We start from the raw sequence: 26758 nt of genomic DNA, 5'->3' as shown, positions 1-26758 counted from the left end.
TAAATCAATGGAAATGTAACTGATGTGACACAGCAATCTGTATACGGGGTAAAAATGGGAGTTCATAACCCACTTGAATCAATCTGTGAAATATGGTATAATAAGAACTATGTAATGTTTTGAACAACCAACAATAAAATAATTAAAAAAAATTGATATATTGAGTACAAAATCACATTTGCCAATAAATTTCAACTCATTGTAAAAAAAAAAAAGAAATTCAATCATTTCAAGAACACAATTCAATGATTTCAATATATTCTAATAAGAATACACAACAAGTACAAATAACTAACAATACAATATGTTTAAAACATTTTCATTACTTCCTTGACATCTACCTCACACTTTTCTCCACCTTCTTCCTTCACAAAGGCTAATCTCTCTATCCTCTTTTTATATTCTTGACTTCTCATATAAATGAAATTATATGATGTGTGATTTAAAAAAAAAAAAAAGAAAAATGTAGAAAATAAATTAAAAAATTAGAATGGGAAAGAATGAATTCAGAGAAAATTAAAAAAATGCTAACAAATTATTTTGCTGAAGTCTACATATTTGAACCATTATTAAAATGGATATATTTTTAGGAAAGTATGATTCATGAAAGTGTACCTCCAGAGAAGAGAACAAATCTAAATAAACTAAATATCATTAAGATATTAAAGCACATTGGTGCACACCTGTAATCCCAGATAGTTGTGAACCTGAGGCAGGACAACTCCAAGTTCAAGTCTTCATTCTGCCCTTAATGATTCATATCCTTTACACATGCAAAGAGCACTCATCCCCCATCCCAGCTCCTCAAAGTTACCTTCAATTACAGCATCAGCTTCAAGTTCATCTTCTCATCACATAAATCATCCAGGTGAAGATGAGGCTCTCCAGTTGGAATTCCTTAAGTACAACTCCTGTTATTTTTTTCCTATTAGTTCCTCTTGGTCTATAAAACACTTCTCCACCCATAGGCACCTTGCAAGAGAGATGGGTATAGGATAACAATTTTAGATATTTTTTGTTAAAAAAAGGAGAAATGGGAGGCACAGGAGAGTCATTGGTCCATTGTAATTCTGAAATTCAATTGTCCCAGTGTTGGAAGTTCTTCTATTAGATCACAAGACCTAGGAATGGTTCTCCATGGTTTTCAGCTCTGGAATCTAGGTCCCTGGTTTCATCCTTGGAGTCACATTTTCTTTTTCAAAAAGGTAGTACATGCTATAGTTGAGAAGTTGTTCAGCCTGTTTTTCCTGTCAATAGAATTAGGGGTGGGGTGGGGGGTCTAATGGCCTCATTTAGTTTTATACTGTACTTTTCATTCCCATTCTTGTCAGTTCAAGCTGGCAGAGTTCTTGCAAAAACATTATGGGCTTCCTGTGAATCTCGTTAGGGTTCACTCCATTACACAAAAGTCAAGAGAGAAATCTCTTCTAGATAAGCCGTTCTTAAACCTTAGGCGCATGTTTAGAAGTCTGAGGGACAAAGCTCTTAAGCTTCCCAAAGGCCTATTATTTGATTGAGAGGATCTGTGAAGCACACTCTTAATCCTTTTAAAAAGGTCTTTCACATGACCAAATAGTACTGTAAGGGCACCACTTTTTGTCTTTCTTAATCTAACAAAATGTTTTACAATCACATCTTTGACATCATTTTTAGACCAGGATTCTCCTGGCAGTCCCCACAGTATGATCTTTTTCTGGAAGCCATTTTTGATGTTTGCATCTTTTAAATCTGGAGAGGCTGAGAATTTTCAAAACCATCAAGTCCGGATTCTTTAACAAACATTCATATAAAATATGTCATCTTACCCGTCTTTAAGTGTACCTATTGTGGTATTAAGTACCTATTGTGGTGTAGCCAAACCACTGTCCATCTCCACAATACTTTCATCTTACAAAACTAAAACTATACCTTTTAAACAGCAGCTTCCCATTTCTTCCTTCACCAACCCTTGACAACCACCATTCTACTATCTGTATGAATCTGACTACTCTAGGTAGCTCATATAAATCGAATTGTTTTTATTTGTATGACTGCAGTCAGTCATCCATGTTGCAGCATGTTTATCCATGTTATAGCATGTTTCAGAATTTTCTTTACAATGAATAATATTCTATGGTATGTATATCCTGCATTTTGCTTGTCTATACATCTGTCAATAGATATTTGAATTGCTCCCACCATTCAGCTAATTGTGAATAATGCTGTTATGAACATAGGCATATAAATATCTCTTCAAGAATGATTTCAATTCTTTGTGGAATTGGCAGATCATATGGTAATGCTATTTTTAGATTTTTGAGGAACATCATACTCTTTTCCAAATCACAATTTTACATCTTACACCTTTTTACATCCTTACCAGCAGTATACAAGTTTCTAGTTTCTTCATATTCTGACCAACATTTTCTATTCTCTCTCTCTCTCTCTCTCTCTCTCTCTCTCTCTCTCTCTCTCTCTCGGCCTTTTTTTAAAACATTTTTTTTTGTAGATAGACACAATACCTTTAGTTAGTATTTTATTTTATTTTACTATGTAGTACTAGGGATCAAACCCAGTGCCCCACAGTGCAAGGCAAGAGTTCTACCACTGAGCCACGACCCCAGCCCCTGTTGGAGTTCTTTCTACTCAGAAAATCATTGCCTGAATCTATATCTTGAAGTGTTATCCCTATGCTTATTCTAATAGTTTCAGATCATATATTAAGGTCTTTGATCCATTTTAAGTTGGCTTTTGAGATATATAGGATGTCCAGATATCTCAGCACCATTTGTTGAAGACCCTATCTTTTCTCCAACTTATATTTTTGGCACCTTCATCAAGAATCAGATGGCTGTATGGTTTTTTTTTTTTCGGAATTATTTAGTTTATTCCATTAACCTCTATATCTGTTTTTATTCCGACATCATGCTATTTTTGACAGTATGACTATGTAATACATTTTGAAATCAGGCATTATAATGCATCTAACTCTTTTTGCCCAGGGTTACTTTGACTATTTGGAGTCTTTTATGGTTCCAGATAAATTTTTGGATTATTTTTTCTAGTTCTGTAAAAAATGACTGATATTTTGATGGAAATTGCACTGAACCCGTAGATGGCTTTTGTAGTATGCCCATTTAAACAATATTAATTCTAATGCAAGAACATGGGAGGTCTTTCCATCTAGGAGATGTCTTCTTCTGCTTCTTTCTTCAGTGTTTTGTAATTTTAAATGTACAGGTCTTTAACCTTCTTGGTTAAGTTAAATTTATTCCTATGTATTTTATTTCTTTGAGATCATGGTAAATGAGTTGTTTTCCTGATTTTTATTTCAGCAAGTCTGTTATTGATATTTAGAAAAGCTACAGATTGAGGATTGAAAATGGCAGATCAGAGGAACCTACAATATCATAGCAGCTCCCTAAGACTGAATTAAAACAATTCTGTGGTATCAAATTGAAGTAGGAAGCCTGTGGGAGAATGCCAGTAGGCAATTCACAAAACTAGCAAATAGGTGAAAACCAGAAATATTAGTTTCTAGACTAGAAAGAGAATTGATCAAAGAATAGACTTTAGCAGTACTGGGGTCATGGTGGTTCAGTCAGAGGGACAGCTCCTCTCCAGTGAGCTGAAAGAAGTTCTCCCACTGAGTTTAAGATAAACAGGTGCCATTGTCCAACAAATTCACAACTTGAACAGAAAATAAACTCAGATACAGTGAGCTGATCTGCTGTGGGAGAAAGTCCCAGCACTCTCCAGCAAATTTAGTGAAAGTGGGGAAGCCAAAACAGCTTAAAAGTACTGTTTGGACTTCCTGAATGGGAGGCTAGAAATCACTGCAGCTTTCCTTTGTTCTTCATACTTTGTTCTCTATTTTAAAAATTCTTTTATGCTTTGTTCTTGGTATACTTTCTCTTTGAATACCCAAGACCAAATAGCCACTTAGGCTTACTTTTTTTTTTTTCCTTTTTGGTACTGGATTTAACCCAGGGGTGCTTTAATGCTGAGCTACATCCCTAGTACTTTTTGATTTTTAAAAATATATCTATTTCTGGTAACAGGGATTAAACCCAAAGGAACTTAACCACTGAGCCTTATCCCAGTCTTTATTTATTTATTTAATTATTTTTAAATTTTGAGACAGGGTCTCATTAAGTTGCTTAGGGCCCACTAGTTGTTGAGGCTGGCCTTGAACTTGCAATCCTCCTACCTCAGCCTCCTGAGTCTCTGGGATTACAGATGTGTGCCACTGCACTGGCTAGGCTTAATCATCATGAGATGGGTGGGTGCCCCTGTCATGAATCAGTTTGGGCACAGAAATGAGACTGAAACATAGACTTGGGAGGAGGTCTGGGCTATGAGAGCTGCAGCTGTGGGTCTGCTAGTTCACAGAGTGGAGAAGAGCAAAGAGAACTTTCATTTAAACTGGAGGTCTTAATGCTGGGAGAAAGAGAGTAGATGACAGGAGGTGCAATTGGGACAGATTAGAGCTGAGTGGAAAGCAGGGATCTCATAACAGCCTAGCATGGAACCTACACCATCTTTCCCATGCCCAGAAGGGACTGGAGAATAGGCTGACATGTCCCACACAGCTACCCCAGCACACAGACTGGGGTTCTCAGAACAAGGGATGCAAGACCACCCAGATTAGTCTATAGGATGCGCAGGGGAGAGGGCTGGCCAACAGCCCTACCAGACTTACATCCACATCCTATGTCACAAAAACAAAACCATTTTGAGAATAAAGTCTGCTCTAAAAAAGAAAGCATTCCCCCAATAGATGTGCCAGACAGGAAGGGGTGGAGCTCAGCATACAGCCTTTCCTAACAAGTTTGGTTGCCTTGGTCAGAACTGAGAACCAAACAATTATAATATTGTGTCACCCAAACTCCCTGATATCTGGGAGATTCTAAAATTGAAACCCAGAAAGAATTGTCTCTATTTGAAAAACTTCCATAAGAAGAAAGCAGAATTTCTGTATGACAATTATTGCATTAACTACTTGATTTAAATTGATTTCCAATGTCTTCCTACAATTTGTGTGTTTTCAGAGTTCTACCTAACTTTATGCATTTTGACAATTAATTGGATCTTTCCTTGATTCTCTTTTCTTCTTTCTCATCTCTACTTCCTTCCCCTCTCCTTCATCTTTTTTCTTTCCTCATTTCATCTTCTGCCTCAATTCCCTCTCTTATCCTTCTTCTTTCACTTTTCCTATTTTTCTCTGTTTTCTTTAATTTTATCCTTTCTTCCATATAAATTGGTATGTTATCATTAATCCTTACTCTTTTCAGCTTATTTGATATTATTTATCACTTAATTTACTCCTTGGTTAATATTTTAGAGACCATTAGTAATAGCACTTATGGTATATGTTGATATATAATTTGTTTTTAAATTTCCACTGTTACTGGCAATTATTCCTCCTCTCAAGGTGGTACTGGTGGTGGTTGAACTTTACATTTTGATTATGCTGATTGAGTGTGATGAAGCTAACATTTACCCATGTCCAGGGCTTAGTATAAAGTAATAACTACTAATTAAAATATCACAACAGATAGGACCTCAGAAATATAGGACTTCAGAAAACATGAGGAAACAATCCAATAAGAAGTCTCCAAAAATGCATAACTCCCCTGACAGAGGGAATTCACTGAAATTCAATACTGCATGGTCAGAAGACTCGGAGAGCCCCAGAGATTGAGGTTCATTGAACAGAGGACAAGAAAGAGTACTTCAAAACCAAGCTGGTGGCAGCAGCAGTGCCAATTCTCTGCACTGCGGAGGGGTGTCACAAACAGAAAGTGAGAAACACAGAACACAAATATGGCATAGGAAAACATAGAACAGAAAATCAGTCTAATCTTAGCTGGAGCAGAGACTGAACAGTGAACTGGTAGTTGAAAAGTGTTCTGTGTTTCTCTTAAGAGAGCCAAGTTGGGGAGCCATCTTGAGGTCATTCTAAAACTTGTTGCTATGGGAACCCAGAAGATCGAAGTAAATATTGACAAATTTTCCTAAAAAGTGTCTAAAAGTGTTGCCTACAGTGTACCTGGCATAATGAGATTGAAACAGGCACAGAGATTGTACCCTGGGGCATTCAGGTAAGTAACATGGAGGGGAGTGCAACACACTTTCTCTTTACAACACACTTTCTCATTGGATCAGCTGAAGAGAATCAGGGAAACTGAACAGGTAGGCAGAATTATACTCAGGGACTGAGCTTGGGAAGGTCATATTCATGGTTTATGGAGTATGAAAGAGATGTGGGAGGTTGGTTACTGTACTCTATGAGCAGAATTCTTGGGAGTTCCCTGAGATCCAGATACCCTGCAGAGATCAGCCTTCTTTCGCCTGGCCCTAGGTGGTGTCTGCCTAACCCCTCCAGAGCAGAGACCACCTGCCAAAGTCCCAAAGTTCCAATTTGATCTAAACCCCAGGTGCTGAAACTTCCCATTTAGAACTCTGCTTTGAAACCACGCTAGTGGCAGCAGCAGTGCCAGTTCTCTGCACTGGGGAGGGGTATCACAACAGAAAGTGAGAAACACAGAATACAAATATGGCATAGGAAAACATAGAACAGAAAATCAGTCTAACCTTAGCTGAAGCAGAGACTGAACAGTGAACTGGTGGTTGAAAAGTGTTCTGTGTTTCTCAGAACACTTTTTCAGAACACTTGCCCTGCTCTGGGAATACACTGTCTAGTCTGTCCAGACAATTCCAATTAACAATACTTCCCATTCTGGCCTATCTTATATTGGTAAGAAGGAAAACTGAGAGGTTTTTCAACCAGTCTAGTTTCCAGGTCACTGCAGCTGGCAGTTTGGTGACCAACACAAAAAGAAGAAGGGTTTAACAATTCCTAACCCTTGCTATCTCTATGGGATACATAGGTTAAGAAGAAACAAAAAGGAGGGAAGTTTGTCATAGGCAGTGAATTTTCATCCTTGTCAATGGTTTTGTCCACTTCAGCAAAGAAAATTATTTTAGTTGTTGTTGCTGGGGTTTTTCTTTTTCTTTTTCTTTTTTCAATTTTGTAGGGGAGGGTGTTCTTGCTGCATTTGCTGATTGGCTCATAGATGTGTGGATATACATAGATATGTATGTTTGTTTTTCTTTTCTTCATTTTTATCATTTTTAAACTTTTCATTATCTATTTGTTATTTTGTTTTATCTCTGAAGGCTAGAATTTTTTATTTGTTTTATTACTCTTTCTCTCCTTTATTCTCTAGTAGCCAAATTCTCTTGTTCTATTTTTATTTACTTTGTTTCTTTTATTAATTTTTCTCCTTCTTTATACATTTCACTTGTTACCTCTCTTCTGATTTCTCTCTGTTCACATTTTGAATATTTTAAACTTTCTTTTGCCTTCATATGGCTTTTTTCTTAAGGAACTGTGTTTTTACCATATTTTAGAAACATTTAGTTTATATAACTCTTGTCCCCACCATTCATATTGTTGCAATTATTAATACTATGGATGGTGTAGTTTATACCTCCTATTTACTTTGCTGATAGATTTAGTTCATGGCTGTTTATTGTTATTACCATTGTTAATTTCTAATAGCACCATTCCTCTTTTTGTAGTAATCAGTGTTGTAGATATCACAGTAGGCACTGGGCATTTATTTTAATGCTGTATATTGTTTGCTGCTGTTTTTGCTCTTATTTGTTTCCCCATTTTCTGTGAGATGCTGGGAATCTCTGACACTAGTGTTCACAGGTAGAGACTGCTGCTGAGTTATATCCACAGTCCAATCAAGAGACAACACATCTTGCTCCACATACAACTTAACCCTGCTCAAACTTCAATACCTTAACATAAAGAATAAGGAAGACAAAACCCCCAAATCAATTGCCAGACCCCAAGTAGGAACAACTAGTGGCCCTCAGTCCCTTTTATGGACATCTTTTCCTATAGGAAAAATAGAGGGAAATAACACAAAGACTATAAATACCATGCCTATGAGGGGTCTCAATCTAGATCATTCCTACATCTTTTTAGAACATACAGAGTTATTAAGTCTAGAAAAGAAATTAAAGAAGTTGCACCCCATATACCCTGCTATATACTACACAAGATGGACCCACTCTTCTGAGACCTACATAGGAAATGGGATCCCCAAGTTCTAACATAACACACACTTATATCAAAGTACACTAATCATTACCAAAAAAAACTAGTAGGAAAACAATACCACAAAGTTCACTTGGAAATATATTGAAAAGATCACAACAACCTGACATCTCACAACACTTTGATAAGAGAAGGCTGTGCCCTAAAAAGGCTCACAAATAAGTGTAGAAGATAAATGCATCCCAAATAATGCACAAATCTTAACCCAGGACAAGAAATATGAAAAAAAACAAGGTAACACGGTACTTCCAAATGTTCATAATTCACCAGAACTGATTCCAAAGATATTTAAGTGGATGAAATACCAGATAAGTAATTCAAAGAATGATTATTCAAAAAGTTCAATGAATTCTAGGAGAACACAAAAAACAAGTGAATTAATTAAGAAAATCAATACAGGATATGAATAAGAAATTAAATAAAGTGATATAGATATTTTAAAAAGCCAAACAGATATTGTAGGAATGAAAAGCACCATAAATCAAATAAAAAATATAATCAAAAGTCTCTCCAATAAAATTGACCATGCAGAAGACAGAATCTCAGAGTAGGAAGACAGATTTGAATATTCAGACAGTATTACAGAAAAGGAAAAAGCAACCATGGTCACAATATACAAGAACTCTGGGACAACATTGAGACTAAACTTAAAAATTACTGAAATCAATTAGGGTTGTGAGATATAGGCTAATATCATGAATAATCCCTTCAGGGGAATAATAACAGAACAATTTCCAAACCTTGGAAATTAGATGGATATCCAGATAGAGGATGCAGTCAGAACCCCAAATTAACAAGATAAGAATAGAACTTCTCCACGACACATTATAATTAATATACCTAGCATACTGAAGAAGAGTCTTTTAAAAGACTCATGAGAAGAACATCATAAGCCAGCTGTAATTTCTTCTGATTTCTCAACATACACTCTAAAGTCCAAACTGTGAAAGAAAGTGACTGCAATCAAAATTGCCATTTCCAGCAAAGTTGTCCTTCAGAATTGAAATAGAAACAAAAACTTTTCAAGATAAGCAGAAACTAAAAGCATTCATGAATGCTAAGATGGCACAATGGAAAATATTTAAAGAAATAGTACACACAGAAGAAATTAAAAACAAATTCCAAAACTCATAACAGATTCATCTCATTTTAAAAGTAGCTAAGCAAATGGGAAATAGAACCAAATTAAGCCTTAGAAATAAATCAAAATGGTAGAAATTAATAAACATCTCTCTATAATAAAACTGAATGTAAATGGTCTCAATTGTCCAATTAAAAGACATACTTGTAGAATAGATTAAAAAACAAGACCCAACTATATATTTTTTTTCCAAGAGACTTATTACAGGCAAACACAGTCACTAGCAGAAAATAAAATAACGAAAAATGATAGTCCATGCAAATGGATTCCCAAAACAAGCAGGAGTAGCTACTCTCATACCTGACAGGGCTGACTTCAAGCCAAAATTCATCAGAAGGATAAAGAAGGTCAATTTATACTGGTAAAGGAAACAATCCAAGAAGAAGATATAAAAATAGTAAATATGCCTCAAATTCCAGTTCACTTAATTATGTAAAACAGACACTACTCACCTTAAAGACTTAGATAGACCCCCAATACAATAATACTGGGTGTTTTCAACACACTTCTCTTACCAATATATCATCCAGATAAAAATTCAGTCAAGACTCTTCTGACCTAAAAAATATTATAAATCAAATGGACTTATGAGACATCTATAGAATATTTTATCTAACCACAGGCAATTTTTTTAACTTCTCAGTTATTTATGGAAACTTCTCCAAAATAGATGACATATTAGGCTACAAAGGGAGTCTTAGCAAATACAAAAAATGATATAATTCCTTGCATTTTATCACATTATAATGGAATGAAATTATAAATCAATACCAAGAAAACTACAGAAACTATATAACCATATGCAGATTGAACAATATACTTTTAAAAATGAATGAGTGATGAAAAATCAGGGTAGAAATTAAAAATTTCTTAGAATCAATGTAGAAGAATAAAACTAGATCCCTATTTCTCACCATACACAAATGTCAACTCAAAATGGACACAACACATTAAAAAATAGACTGGAAACTTTGCATAGAGTCAACACTTCAACATAGAGGTACAGGCAATTACTTCATCCATAGGACTCCTAAAATAATGTAAATAATACTGAAAAATCACAAATGGAATGTTATTAAATTAAAAAGCTCTGCACAGCAAAGGAAATAATCAAGAGTGTGAAGAGAGAACCTACAGAATGGGAGAAGATATTTGCCAGTTACTCTTTTGACACAGTGTTAACATCCAGAATATATTAAGAATTTAAAAAAATCCTTAACATAAAAATAACAAATAACCCAATCAACCAATGTGCACATGAAATAAGTAAATACTTCTCAAAAGAAGATATAAAAATGGCCAACAAATACATGAAAAATGTCCAACATCCTTAGTAATCATAGAAAAGCAAGTCAAATTTATACTGAAGTTTCATTTCATTCCAGTAAGAATGGCAATCATCAAGAAAGCAAATAAAAGGGCTGAGGTTGTGGCTCAGTGGCAGAGCACTTGCCTAGCATGTATGAGGTACTGGGTTCAATTCTCAGCACCACTTATAAATAAATAAAATAAAGTCCATTGACAACTAAAACAAATTTTAAAAAGTACAAACAACAACAAATTCTGAATTTTGTGGATGGGAAGTTATACTTATATATTCCTGGTGGGATTGCAAATTAGTACAACCACTATGGAGATCAGTATGGAGTTTCCTCAAAAGACAAGGAATGGAACTACCATATGACACAGCTATTCCACTCCTTATCATTTATCCAAAAGAATTGAAATCAGTGTACTATAGCAATGCATGCATTCCTATATTTATAACAGTGCATTCACAATAGCCAAGTTATGGAACCAGTCTAGGTACTTTCAGATGAATGGGTAAAGAAAATGTGGTAAATATAAGACAGAATATTACTCAGCCATAAAAAACAGAATGAAATTGTCATTAGCTGCTTAATAAATGGAACTGGAAATCATCATATTAAGTGAAATAAACCAAACTAAGAAAGAGTTGTTAAGGAGAGAAAAGGGGGATTAAAAGGAATCTCACAAAAACAGATGGGAGACCAATAGAGCAGAAGAAAGGGATTGAGAAAGAGAGACAAATGGAGGGCATGGGAAAGTACTGGGGAATAAAGTCTGCCAAATTATGTTATGTCCATGCATGAATATGCCACAGTGAATTCCATGTTTACATATCATTGTAATATACTAATTTAATAATAACAGTAGTAATGAGAGACTAGTAGAGTAAGGGGATCAGGAAGATGGAGGAGGGGGGTAAAGGGGATTGTAATTATCAAATTATGTTATATACATACATGAATAAGCATATGCAATCCTACTATTATGTATAATTATAAAGCACAAATTTTAAAAATGAGAATACTTAGGAATGATACCAAAAGCATGACCCATAAAACAAAAGCAATCAATAAAATGAACTCATCTAAAAATATATTAAAAATAAATTACTACATGACCTACCAATTATTTTTTTCTGGTATTAATTTAAAAGAATTAAAATAAAGTCTGGAAGAGATATCTACACTTTTGTGTTCCTTGCAGCACTATTCATAACAGCCGAAGGATGTGGAAAAACCCAAATGTCAAAGATGAATTTATAAAGGAAATATGGTATATGTACGTATGAAAAAGAAGGGAATCTTTTCAGTGTGCAACATCATGGATGAACTTTGATGATATTGTGCTAAATAAAATAAGCCAGTCGCAGAACAGAAAATACTGCTTGATTCCTTATATGAAATACCAAAATAGCCAAACATTTAGAAGCAAAGAATAGAACCATCTTTGCCAGAACAGGAAGAGAGGGAAATGAGGAGTTGGCTAATCAACAAGTATAAAGTTTCAGAGATCTGCTATGGAATATTTTGCCTATAGTTAACAATACTTTATTGTACACCTAAAAATATGTTAAAAGGGCAAGTCGTATATTAAGTGTTCTTATCACAATAAAAATAAAAAAATAAGAGAAAAAAAGAAAAGAAAAGCTACAGACATTTGTACATTGATTTTGTATCCTGGCAATTTCCTAAACTTGTTTATCAACTTTAAGTGTCTTTTAGTGGAGTCTATATGGTCTTCTAAGGTTAGAATCATTTTATCTCAAAAAGGGAAATTTGACTTCTTCACTTCCTATTTGTATTCCTATTATTTCTTTCTCTTGCCTGATTGCAGTGGCTAAAATTTTGAGTGCTTATATTAAATAAGATGGTGAGGGTAGACACTCTTAATCCTGATTTTAGAGGAAATGCTGTCATTTTTTCCTTTTTGGTTTGAAGTGGGCCATAGTCTTGTAATATATGGCTTTTATTACATTGAGGTAAGATCCATTATACTTAGTTTCTTCAATACTTTTGTCAGGAAAGGATGTTGCATTTGATAAAAGGCTTTTTCTGAATCTCTTAAGGCAATCATGTAATTTTTGTTCTTGATTATATTTATGTGTTAAATTACATTTATTGATTTGTATATGTTGAACCATCCTTGCATCCCTGCAATGAAACCATCTTGATTGTGGTTTGTGAACTTTTTAATGTGTTGTTGAATTCAATTTGCAAGTATCGTATTGAGGATTTTTCCATCTATATTTTGCAAAGATATCAGTATATAGATTTCTCTCTCTCTCTCTCTCTCTCTCTCTCTCTCTCTCTGTGTGTGTGTGTGTGTGTGTGTGTGTGTGTGAGAGAGAGAGAGAGAGATCAGATTTTGACAGCAGGATAATATTGTCTTCATATAATGAATGAGTTTAGAAGTGTTCCTTCCCTTTCTGTTTTGTGAAATTGAGAAGGATTAGTGCTGATCTTTCTTTAAAGTCTTAAAATTCAGCAGTGGTACTGGCATTTTTTTTGTTGAGAGTCTTTTTATTACTGCTTTAATCTTACTGCTTGTTATTGATCTGTTGAAGTTTTCAATTTTACCTTAGTTCAGTTTTGGCAAGTCATATGTATTTAGAATTTGTCCATTTCTATTATATTGTCCACTTTACTACAATGTAATTTTTTAAAATACTCCCTAGTGATCACCTGAGTTTTAGTAGTGCTTATTGTAATATCCCATTTTTAATCTATACTTTTATTTATTCGAGTCTTCTTTCTGTTTTTGGCTAAGGATTTGTCAAGTTTGTTTATCCTTTCAAAAAATCAACAATTTTTTTTCTATTAGTACATAGCATTTTTCTTTCAGTTTCTGTTTAGTTTAGTTCACCTCTGATCTCTCCTCCTTATTTTTTCTTGTGTGTGTTGTTTTTCTGGGATCTTGAGATGATACATCATTTGGTTATTTATTTTGTATTTTTCAGGGTTTTTTTTTAATGGGCATTCATGGCTAGAAAATTCCCCCTTAGCCCTGCTTTTGCTGTATCTCACATATTCTGGTATGTTATGTTTCCATTGTTATTTCATGCAAGGAATTTTTTAATTTCCCTCCTGATTTTTTCAATGACCTTCCCCTTGTTAGTTCAAAAATACAATGTTCATTCTCTATGTGTTTGTACAGTTTCTCTTGCTATTGATAACTAGCTTCATTTCATTGTGATCTGATAAGATGAAAGAAATTAATAAAATGTTTTTTGTTGATGCATCTTTTATGGTCTATTTTGATATAAATTCTATGAGTTAATGCAAACAATATGTATTTTGTGGCTGTTAAATGGAATATTATGTAAATGTCTGCTATGTTCATTTGATTGATAACGTAATTTAACTGTCTTTTTTTTCTTAATGTTTTATCTGGATCATCTATCTATTGGTGAAGAATGGGGTATTGAAGTCACCCACTATCCTTGTATTAGGGCTTCTCTCCCCCTTTATGTCTAGTAGTGTATCACAAAATTGGATGCTCAGATGTTCAGTGAATATGTATTTACAATAATTCTATCTTCTTGATGGGTTGTTCCATTTATCAATATGTATTGATTTCCTTTGACTCTTCTGAATGATTTTGGCTTGAAGTCTATTTTGTCTGAGTATACTCCTGTTTGCTTTTGGATTCCATTTGCTTGAAACATTGTTTTACATCCTTTCCCTTTTAGTATGGTATGTCTTTACCTTTGAGATGAGTTTCTTGCAGGCAGTAGATTTTTAGGTCTTGTCTTTTTTTTTTTCTAAATATTTTTTTAGCTGTTGATAGAAGTTTATTATATTTTATTTATACATGGTGCTAAGAAATAACCCAGTGCCTCACACATGGTAGGCAAGCATTCTACCACTGAGCTATAACCCCAGCCCCTTAGGTCTTGTCTTTTGATCCAAACAGCTAGTCTGCATTTTTTAAATTTGAGAACTGTGATCGCTGACATCAGGGTTATTATTGGATGGTATGTACTAATTTCTGTCATTTTGTTGTTATTGTTCTTCTGGGTATTTTGAATAATCAGTGTTCATTTTTCCCTTATTCATCTTAGACATTTGTTGGTTTACCAAGTGAATGATTGATTCTTTCCCAATTTCCTAATTTGTTTTCTTACTCTTCTATTGAGATTTTTTCCCATGTTCTTTTGATGGTGTTTTCTTGCTTCCTCTTCCATGTTTAGTATTATTTTAGATATCTTCCATAATGCAGGTTTAATGGTCATGAGTTCCTTTAGTTTATGCTTATCTTAGAAGAGCTTTATTTCTTTTTTGATTTTGAAGGATAACTTTGATCAATATTGTAATATTGGTTGGCAGTTATTTTCTTTCAGGGTTTGAAATAATTCCATAATCTCCTGGCCTTTATAGAGTTTTTGCTGAAAAATCTGCTATTATTCTGATGGGTTTGCCTGTATAAGTGACTTGGAGCTCTTGTAGCTTTCAATATTCTTTCTTTATATACTTTTGGCAGTTAACTATAATATGAAGCAGAGAGATTCTTTTCTGCTCATGTTTGTTTGAGTTTCTAAATGTCTGCTGTACCAAGATATCCATATATTTCACATGATTTGGGAAATTTGCTGCTATTATTTCATGTAATATGTTTTCATGCCATTAACCTGTAGCTCTACTTCCTCATCTAAACTTATGAGTCATAAATGTTGTCCCAGAGTTCTCATATGTTCTGTTCATGGTTTCTTATATGTCTTTATTACTATCTGAATGTCCTAGTTCATCCACCTTGTCTTCAAGCCCTGACATTCTTTCTTTCACTATTGTTGGGGCTTTCAACTAAGATTTTCATTTGACTTATTGGGTCTTTTCATTTATATGATTTCTGGTTATTTTTCAGAATCTGTATCTCTTTATTGAACTGCTCTCTCATGTCCTACACTGCCTTCCTTAATTCATTGAGCTGTTTATTTGTATCCTCTTTGAATTCACTGATCACTTAAAATATATTTTTAAATTTTTTTTTGTCTGGCATTTAATCTATTTCAGTATCTTTGGTATCAGTTCTTTGACACACTTTTGAAAGAGTCATACTGCCTTTTTCTCATATTTCTACATTAAGATTTGTGCATCTGTGAAGATATATCTCTTTCATTTCTATTTGAGGGCCTTGGACTATCAGTTTATTGTGTAGTGTTGAATTTTATTCAAATAAGACTCACTAGTGTAGTGGCTGTGATTCATGAGTTTTGACATTTCATACTATATCAGAGTCTGATGGACTCTTCCTCTGTAGGTCTCACCAGAGTCTCTTTGGTAGTTTAGGCAGGTATTTTCTAGTTAGAAAAAATAATAGGGTGCACTCTCTGTGGTTACTTCTCCATTCTTGTCTACAAGAGTATGAGAGTGACCTGTGCTGAGGTCTCTTGTAGGTGCAATGTCTACAATAGTTGCGTTATTTTTCTCTGCTGTTGATGTGGGGGATATGTGCCCTCCTAGTCAAGTGTGCTTGGGTCAGGTTATTATTGGGGCTTTTATTACCCCTGTTCTTAAAGTTGAATTATCTAGCAAGATTTGAATGGGACTAGGTTATGCTGGAGTACAGTTCAATTCAACCATGCTGTGGGTATGGCTTATAATTGGAACACCTATGCAGCTGTTTCAAGCGCTAGGGTTGTTCTCCTACTCCACTTAGAAGGAAGAAAACAAATTACAGTAACACCCACAACATAAAAAGAAACCAGATAATAGAAATTCAGTAAAAATTAGTTTAAAATTATAACTATAACACCAATAACTATGGAAAGGGGGCAAAAATCTGACAGAATAAATAAAAAATTCAAAACAATGAAAAAAAGGAAAATGACATGGACAAGATGAGAGGAAAAATTCTATCAAAGTGTAATAAAAAAACAAAGAAGAAACCAATGAGAAATAATATAATAAAAGCAATAAAAGAATAGATGGAGGAACAATAAAAAGAGAAAAAAGTAAAAAAAAAAATCTCCTAGCTGAGATATTGGTTTGGAGACAGCTCTTTCTAAGGATATGCACACTCCTTTCAGAGGCTGTCAGGACACATACCTGATTGTGCAGTCTTAACAACAAGCCTTTCTCACTGGCAGATCATTGGTATTTATGTGATCATATATTCAGCACTGCAGACTTCAGTCTATGCTCCGTGGGGTGTGGCACTTGTTCATACACCCAGGGTGCCTCAAAAGGTGAGAGATAGCACTCAAACCAGCAAGTTTTACACTGATGAGCAAGGCCCAGGAACTGAGCATTTTCCTACCCTTGGTCCCAGCGCTCAAACCTGGCTTCTCACCCCACTACTGAGACTGTCTCACTCCTCGTCACAGAGGGTGGGATCATTGACTGCTGTGTTTTCCACCATCTCAGCCCACATCCCCCACTATTTATATTACTCAGCAGACTTATGTTCATAATTATTTTTTGTGGCCATCTCCCACCCAATTAACATGGCAAGGTATCCACAGGAACCCCAGATTGTGATTACTCTTGAGTTTTCTGCTCTCCATATCAGTATAACCCTTAACAATAGAATACTTCTGGTAATAGGCCTCTGAAAATTTGCTGAGCAATGTATTAACTCTAAGGCTAGCTTGCTGTTAAGGAGGAGAGTCTCTCAGACCTAATACCTGAACTAGATTTAAAACTTGCATGAACCACAGATTTCTCCTGCAATTAGTACTGCCTGTCTGTAGCTGTTATTGGGATGAATGCACTCTCTGGCCTATATTATGCTTGTGGGATCTGGTTCCCTTTGCAATTTACTTTTACTTTGCATTAACTCTCTGCCCCTTCATACTGCTTAGATTTCTTACTACTTCTCTATTGGTTTAAAGTTTCTCCTTCCTCTTTCTCCTCAGAGTACAGTTTCCCCTCTTTTTCCTCACAGAATTGTACAAAGGGAATTTCTATTCCATCATCTTGCCCTTTGCTTCTTTTTGAATTGGTTTTTATTGTTGTTGAGTTTTAGACGTTCTATATATCTTTTGGATATTGAAATCCCACCAGATATGTGATTTGTGAATATTTTCTCCCATAGTAGATATCACTTTTTATTTGATTGGATTGTTGATAATGTTTTTTGATGCATGAAAGTTTTACATTTTCTTAACATATAGTTTGTCTATTTTTTTCTTTTGTTGCATATGTCTTTAGTGTCATATACAAGAAATCATTGCTAACTCCAGTGTCATGATACTTTTGTCCTAATGGCCTTCTGATAGTGTTATAATTTTAGCTCTTACATTAGGTCTTTAATCCATTTGAATTAATTTTTATATGGCATTAAGGTCCAGTTTCATTCTTTTGCTTGTGGATATCCAATCTTCCCCCTCATCATTTATTGAAAAGAGTGTCCTTTCCACATTGAATGATCTTGATACCCTTGTGGAAAATCATTTGGCCATTGTATTAGTTCAGTATGTCATAACAAATACCTTAGACTGAGTGACTAAAACAACAGAAATTTGTTTTTGAATTTCCAGGTCAAGGTACCAATGTGGTTGGGGTTTGGTAAAGGCTCTTTTCCTGACTTCCACATAGCTACCTCACTGAATCCTCACATGGTAGAGAGAGAATAGTCTTGTGTCTCTTTCTCTTGTTATAAGAGCACCTGAAAATTTGCTGAGCAATGTATTAACTCTAAAGCTAGCTTGCTGTTCAGGAGGAGATACTCTCAGACCTAATCCTTGAACTTTGATAATGACTTTGGTTAAAATTAATCATCTACTTAAGGGTTCTATCTCTAATACAGTCAAAGGAGGAGTCAGGATTTCCACAAATGGATTTTGGGGGGATATTATTAAATTAATATTAAGTATAGGCAAGGTTTTATTTTGGGGCTTTCTATTTGGTATATGTGTTGTTATGCCTTTGCCATACTGTTTTGATTGCTATAGGTTTATTGTAAGTTTTTAGATTAGGAAGTATTAGTCTTCCATCTTTGTTATTTTTCAAGATCATTTTGGCTATTTGGGGGTCCCTTAAGATTTCATTTGAATTTGAGAATGGATTTTTCTGTTTTTGCAAAAAGAAGTAGCTGGGATTTTCATAAGGATTTCATTAAATCTCTGCAACCCTTCAGTAGTATTAACATTTTTAACAATGTTAAGTACTCTGACCATGAACATAAGCTATTTTTCCATTTATTTATGTCTTTCTCTCAGTAAAATTTATGGTTTTTATTGTACAAGTTTTTCACCTCCTTGGTTAATTCCTAGGTATTTTATTCTTCTAAATTTTATTGTAAATGGAATTTTTAACTTCCTTTTGGTTTTATTCATTATTGGCATATAGAAACAACTGATTTTTTCAGTGTTCGTTTATATTTGGCTATTCTGATGAGTTTATTTATTCTAAAAGTTTTTAAATTTTTTTTTGTTTTGTAGCAACTTTAGGATTTTCTACAATAATATTATGTCATCTGTGAACAGATAAGTTTTACATCTTCCTTTGTAATTTGTGTGCCTTTTATTTCATTTTCTTGCCTAATTGCCCTGGTTAAAACTTCTATAACAATGTTGATTATAAGTGGCAAAACATCCTCACCTTGTTCCTGATCTTAGAGGAAAGCTTTAAGTCATAAAAAAGCTTTCCATATCATTGAGTATAATGTTAGCTGTGGGTTGTTCATATGTAGATATTTTTATGTTCAAATAGTTTTATTAGTGTGTTGAATGCTTTTATCCTGAAAAGAGGCTGAGTATTGTCAAATGATTTTTTTCTGTATCAATAGAGGTGAGTGTTTTTTCCCTTCATTCTATTAATTGATTTTCAGATGTTGAACCATCCTGACATTCCAGGAATAAATTCCAGTTAGTTATGATGAATATAATCCTCTTATATAAAGCTGAATTCAGTTTTCTGATAATTTGTTGTGAGTTTCTGCTTCAGTGTTTATAAAGGAAATTAATCTGTAGTTTTTTGTATTATCTTTGGTACCAAGGCATTGGGGCCTCACAGAAAGAGTCAGACAGCACTCCCTTTTCATGATTTTGGAAAAGTGTAAAAAGGATTTGTGTTACTTCTTCTGTAAACATATGGTAAAATTCACCAGTGAAGCCAGCATATCTAGGGATTTTCTTTGTTGGAAAGTTTTTTTTTATTACAAATTGGATCTTCTTACTATTTGGAGTTTTATACAGATGTTCTTCCTGTATGACTCAGTAGTTTCTCTAGGAATTTATAAATTTCATTTAGATTATTTAATTTGTTGGCATACAGTTTTTTATATCACTCTCTTATAATCATTTTTATTAGTAATAAAAATTATTACATTAGTAATAATGGTCCCACTTCAACTTCTGATTTTAGTAAATTTGAGTCTTTGTTAATTCTTAGTCAATATAGTAAGGTTTGTCAATTTTGTTAATCTCTTCGAAGAACCAACTTTTGGTTTTGTTCAGTGCTTTGTTTTAAAACCAGAGTCTTGCTGTGCTGCTCAGGGAGGTCTTGAACTTCTGGACTCAATTAATCCTCCCACCTTAGCCTCTAGAGCACCAGAAACTACAGGTGAACCACTGTGTCTAATTCTCCAGTGTTTTTCTGTCTTTTATTTTATTTATCTCTGTTCTTATTTTTAATATTTCCTTTCTTCTAGATTTGGACTTAATTTGTTCTTTAAGCTAGGTCACCCAGTTTATTCTGCATGCATCCACTTTCTATCTTATAGAGTGTGTGAGAAATGTGTTACTAGAAGGTGGCAGAAGAGGAATCCTTGTTATGTAGTAGAAGAAAGCTTAACAACACGATTCTATCTATATCCTTCTTCCACTACATAACAAGGATCTCTCTTCTGCCACTTTCTAGTAACACATTCCTCGCTTGCTTTTGTGCCCTTACTGGCAGCATTCTCAACAGTGAAATTGCTACTAACAGTCTATTTAAGATAACTTCAGCTTTCTTTAACATGCTCCTTAAAATCTGTCCAGCCTCTGCCCACTACCTGGTTCCATAGTCAAAACAGCTTTCCATTTCCAGGTACCCAAATCTATATTAGTTATCTGCTATAGTGTACCAGATTGCTCTAAACCTAGTGCTTTCCAACAGAAATTCACTTATTATCTAACAGTTTCTTTGGGTGAGGGTATGGCTGGGCTGGGTCCTCAGGCTTTAAGTCTTATGAGGCTGTCAAGAGTGTTGGCTGGAGCTGGCTCTATCTTAAGGCTCAAGTGAGTCAGATCTACTTCAAGTTGACTCAACCCTCAGGTCCTCATTAGAGGTAGACACCAGCTATTTCCAAGTGGTCCTCTCCAATGAGCATTCTCAATGGAGTAGTTGGTGTTCCTTTGAATAAGGGAGGAGATGGGGGGGGCAGGGAGGGAGGAGTCAGAGTCCTTTTGTAACTTAATTTGGGAACTGACTTCTTATTCCTTTTGTTACATTCTTTTGGTTAGAAGAGAGTCAGTAATTCCCACCCACACTCAAATGTGTTAGCAAACGTTGGATGTAATAGCCCAAGCATTTATTTTTTTAAGTGAGGTTGAACTTATTTTTTTTTGTACCAGGAATTGAACTCAGGGGCACTTGACCACTGAGCCACATTCTCAGCTCTATTTTGTATTTTTAATTTAGAAACAGGTCTCACTGAGTTACTTAGCACCTCACTTCTGAGGCTGGCTTTGAACTCACGATCCTCCTGCCTCAGCCTCGTGAGCTTGAACTTATTTGATATATTTAAAATTCATTAGTAATTTTTTTCTATGGAAGGTCTATTCATATCTTTGGAGTATTTATTTTCTTTTATATTACTGATATTTAGATTTCTTCCTCCTTCTCCTCCTTCTCCTCCTCCTTCTCCTCCTCTCCTCCTCCTCCTCCCCTCCTCCTCCTCCTCCTCCTCCTCTCCTCCTCCCCCTCCTCTCCTCCTCCTCCTCCTCCTCTCCTCCTCCTCCTCCTCCTCCTCCTCCTCCTCTCCTCCTCCTCCTCCTCCTCCTCTCCTCCTCCTCCTCCTCCTCCTCCTCCTCCTCCTCTCCTCCTCCTCCTCCTCCTCCTCCTCTTCCCCTTCCTCCTCCTTCTTCTTTTATTACTGTGGAAATTATCCCATTGTCTGTTAAATAGGTAGATGATATTTTTCTCACTTTTCATTTACCTTTTAATTTTGTTCATGACGTTTGTGTCAGCAAAAAAATTTGTAAATTTTCATGTAGTAAAATTGATCAAATATTTCTTTTTCAGAGAAATTATACCCTTAAAAACTAAATTTATGTATTTCTTGCTACTTTGTCTTTGATATCTTGCTATTGCCTTTTATAGGACAAATGCAAATCTCCTTTTCTAACATATAAGACTTATTACCTTATTCCTACTTAGCTCTTTATCTTTTGCTTGCTCTATGAACTCTTTACTAGAGTCCACTGAAGTCCCACCATTTCTCCATGTGCAAATCCATACACATCTATGTTCTTGTCCGACTCCTTCTCTTGCCTGTGGAAACATACGTAAAGTCAAGGTCTAAGTTGGAGGTGCTTTTGTAGGACTAGAGCTTTGTAAAGTAAATGAGTCAGGTTATCAGAGAACACAAATAAAAAGAATAGATGACCATCACAGTTATCAGTTTGGATCTTCTAATTCTTACCTTTTCCAAGAAGATAAAATAACTGTGCTAATTCAGTTTTATAACTACCTCACAATCTCACAACCCCATAGTTGTTTGAGACAAAATGTAAGTAGGATTCTGTGTCAAAGAAAACCAATAGCTAAATAATACATTTCCTGGTCTCCCTGGAACCTAAGAGTGCTGCCAAGTGAGTAGGTTCTGGGCAATGGGTTATGACAAGTACTAGGTACAACTTGACACCTTCGAATTGGAAGGAACATATCCTCCTGTCACTTTTCACCTCACCTGGGAATGCGAGCACAGGAAGAAGGAATCCTGGGCTACAAAATGGAAGCTGTGTGTTGATAGGAAAGAAAGCAGAGGAGAGAAGGAGCCAGGGTACTACGGTTTATGTAAGACACCTTTTGGGCCCTTTGCGATTAATGCTTGGGCCATTACATGAGATAAAAATCAACTGCTGTCTTGCATAAGCCATTGTTATTTTGGCCTTTGTTACAGAAATAATATCTGTATCCTGACTTATTTCTTGCAAATCCTTCAGGAAAGGTTGATATCAGGTAGGTAGGGAATTGGAAGCATGGAAGTTTTGATCAGGAAAATGATAATACTATAAAATTGAAGGATGAGGAGGAAGGAAAGAGAATAAGAGATGAATGTCAGATAAGGTCATCATCTCATCTCAAAGCTACTTGTGACTATAGTCATTCAGGAACCCTTTCAGGGACAGACAGGAATACAAAGCAAATGGACATCCCAGGAGAAGAAAGTGAAAGGAGAATGATATAGAGTAATACAAAGAAACACAGATTTAAAGGCCAGGTGAGGCTCTGGATTGTAACAGCAATGCCATGAGGCCCAAACCCCATGATTATTAAAATAAAGCAGTCAAGAATACCAGTTCAGGGGGAAAGGGCAAAAGATACAGGCCTGGCAAAATGGACCCTGGGCTCCTATTTCAAGCACCTGGTTCCCATTAATCTCTCATCCCTTATAGACTCTTATAGTGCCTCCTGCTTCTCCCCAATGTTGTCCTGTGCTGGTATGTAAATTAAACCAGCAGCTTTAATATTTATAATGTTATAGCAGAAGGAATGATGATGGTAAAAATGGAGAATGGAGCCAGAGTCCATAGGATCCAAATATGCAGTAGCAGAATGCTTCACATAGATAACAGGGAAAAGGGAAAGAAAGACCAATTTTTCCTCCATCTTTGAACCCTTACCTTCCCTTTACCCCTTTCCAAACTATGCATCCACAGGTCGTGTTAAGAAAACCCTTTCCAGTTGGCCTATTTCCAAGTCAAGGGTACAGCTGGGCCGAAGGGCCACATGTTGAAGTTATTAATATGCCTATGCCCTTCTCCCCCACTGCGTTCACTGATCAAAGGCCCTGCCAGAGCAGCAATGGATAGCCTCGCATAATGGGAACTGAAATTCTACTTAAGAAACCAGCTTTGCCAAAACACACTACCTTTTTAAGTGAAACATTCCATGCACATATTAACCTGATTACAGAAAGGAAGGGGGATCTTTTTTCCTTCTGTACCCTGCTAATAATTTTCTGTCAAGTCTGATTTGGCTTTAGCTGCACTCCAAATTCTTGTGATGTGCCCCGTTCACCAGTAAACTCAAAACAGAAGGTGCTGCACAAATTCTGAGACAGGATACCCTGGTCCATGCATACAGATGCTGCAGAATTCAGTTCTCTGCCAACAAGGAAGGCCAGTGACTCTTCTAGTTTCTGACAACCAGCAGCCTGCCTCTGATTCACACAGTCAGGGAATGAAACACATGGAGAAATGGTGGAAATAATTAAGGGTTCTTGGAGTTAACAGAAGCACTGACTCATTACACGGAGCCCCTGCCTCAAAAGGGAGTAAACCATTGTGCTTGTTAGAGAAAAGAACAAACGGTAACAAAGCATATTAAAGTCCCAATCAGTCCCAGACCCAGGCTGAAAAACAGGTAAGGTTAAAAAAGAAAAGAAAAAAAGAAAGTAAAGAAAAGGAAACAAATCAGATTTGAAGAAATGCTTCATGATATATACATTTTTTTTCCAGAATAACTTGGTTCCTGCACAGTTGACAAAATTTGCTCCCAGACAGTATATCAAATGATCTAGATATTATACAGTCAGCCACCTAGAGGAGTTTAATAAGACAGTTCTTGTTGTCAAATGTGCTTAGTGGCTTGTTTGGGAGCCTCAATTACAAACTGCAGTCTTTTTCAAGATTTACAACATCTCAAATCCAAATCTCCTCTGCCTGCAATTATAAATATAGAGACACAGACCTTCCAAAAACAAATATGTCTTATAAAGATCTCCACTTACTTCTCCAGTCCTCATTGCTGTACACACTAGAACGTGCTGAGTAGTTGGTATGTTCTAAGAAAGATACAGAAATTCCCCAAACAAAAAAAAAAGTAAATAAAGGGCAGAGATGGTCTGTGCTAGATGTTTCCTATTTATATGAACTTCTTCAGTAATATCTTGTAAGACTTTAGCAGGTGGCCTGCCAAAACACATTAGCTTGAGGGGGCTTTTATCTGAAGAAAGAGGGCCATTAGGTAGCTATCACTAGCAAAACTCATATAATTAGGCATGTTATTCCATTTTTCTTAGTACATCTTCTGACCTTTTATTTTTCTTTTTTTAAAAAAAATATTTCTCCTGTTATGACAGAGGTATCAGACTCACCCAGAGTGGATGTCCTAGATACCCCAGCATGTCCTGCATTTGCTCTTCCTTTTGACATCCCTTCAGCAGTCTGTCCCAGAGGCCTGAAAAGTCGACTTGTTGCTTTACAGAGTTGACTGTCTCCTATTAGTGCCAGGGTTAATGTTGTGTTCTTCTTGAGCAATCAGAGAAGGCCATTTCCTAGACTGACACAGGACATAATTTTTCACAGTTAAGGTAGAAGAGACAAGATCAAGGTGATTTCTTACAAAAATACACTTGACCTTTGAATCTTGCTTGTCTCTAAAAGGGGAATGACCACTGATGGAATTCAAAACCACATCAGCCAAGAATCTGTAATGATTCACTCCTTGTTGGCATTCAGTAAAGAAAACCATGGCTTTAAAGTGTGAGTCCAAACCTAAAACTGAATAAACTAGTATGCTTTGATCCTGAGTGCTTACCTTTAAAAATATTAGCTGTAATGGTTGTAGTTAGATAACAAAATGTAGGAAATAATTTGTGAATTCTTGCTGGGAAATCACAATTTCTCATATGCTAATATACTAATATAGTTATCTTTATACCTAACGTACCTTTAAATTAAAAAAAATAGAAAATCAAAAAAAATCAATAAATCATTCTTGAAAAAGAAATGAAATTTCAGAATATATTGCATTTCCTTCAATGAATTTCTTTCATTTGTCTTTATCATACACATTATGGTATATAATATCACCCACCCAAATCCCCTAGCCAAAAAAGTAAAATAAAATTTCAGCAAGGTGAAAAAATGAATGAGTCTTGAGTAACAAAACTACCTTTCTTGGTCTTTTCACTATGAAAATTCATAGAAGAGGAAGAGATGTTTTATGACTCCCTTAGCATATTGTAAAGAGAGGCGCTTTTTTTTTTTTTTTTTGGTATTGAACCCAAGGACACTTTACCACTGAGTCACATCCCTAGTCCTTTTAATTTTTTATTTTGAGACAGAGTCTCACTAAGTTGCTGAGGGTGGCCTCAAACTTGCAATCCTCTTGCCTCGGCCTCTGGAATCACTGGAATTACAGGTGTGCCGTCACCATGCCTGGCAAAGAAGACCATTTATAATCAGTCATTGGAAGTAGGATCTAATGATTTCACACACACACACACACACACACACACACACACACACACACACACACGAGGTAGAAGGGGAGAGAGGGAGAAAGGAAGGAAGGAAAGGAGGCAAGCTGAAGAGTGTGCATAGGAAGCCCTCATTCAAGCTGAGCATGAAGCAAAACAGCAGAACAGGATGACCTAACGATGGAAACAGGAGGAGTACACATCAGGCATTTAGAAAAGAGGATAGATGAAGCATCCTCAACTGACATAACTAGTGCATAGAATGTTCCTAGCACTGAAACATGAATATTGCCATCTAGAAAAGTTTTTGTGGATATTTAAAAAGCTCATAATAATTCACACATGGCTACTCCAAAGACATTTTTCTAGGAAAATCTTAACTACAGGTGTGCCAGCCACCTCATGATTCTAGACATTTGCTTTACTGAATTTGCTTTGCCATTGTGCTTAAGATATGAGTGGGAGAAAATCTCCAGATATGGGGGAGAGAAATGCTTTCATCTCCAATAGACATCAAAGTCAAATCCAAAGTAAGTCAGGGACATACTTTTAATCCTTGTCAAGTCACCTGTTAGATTCTTTTGTTCCCCAAACCGCAGTAACTTTTCATTGCTAGTGCATAAATATTTACTAAGACATCATTGTACTCAAACAACGAAAGCCAGGGATATGACCTGTACAAAACCTAACCCCAGGAGGTCAGCTGTAGCTTTGGGAAGCAGAATTTGTATCTAAATCTCTTCTTCACTGGAATAAACCTGGGATGGACCGTTTTGTTGGCAATATTGGGCTCATCTAGTATAATATATATTTTTGTTTTGTTATGTTTTAAGTAA

The sequence above is a fragment of the Spermophilus citellus genome, assembly GCF_964194105.1.
Source record: "Spermophilus citellus genome assembly, chromosome: 18".
Lineage (NCBI taxonomy): Eukaryota > Metazoa > Chordata > Mammalia > Rodentia > Sciuridae > Spermophilus > Spermophilus citellus.
This window is presented reverse-complemented; position numbering follows the sequence as displayed.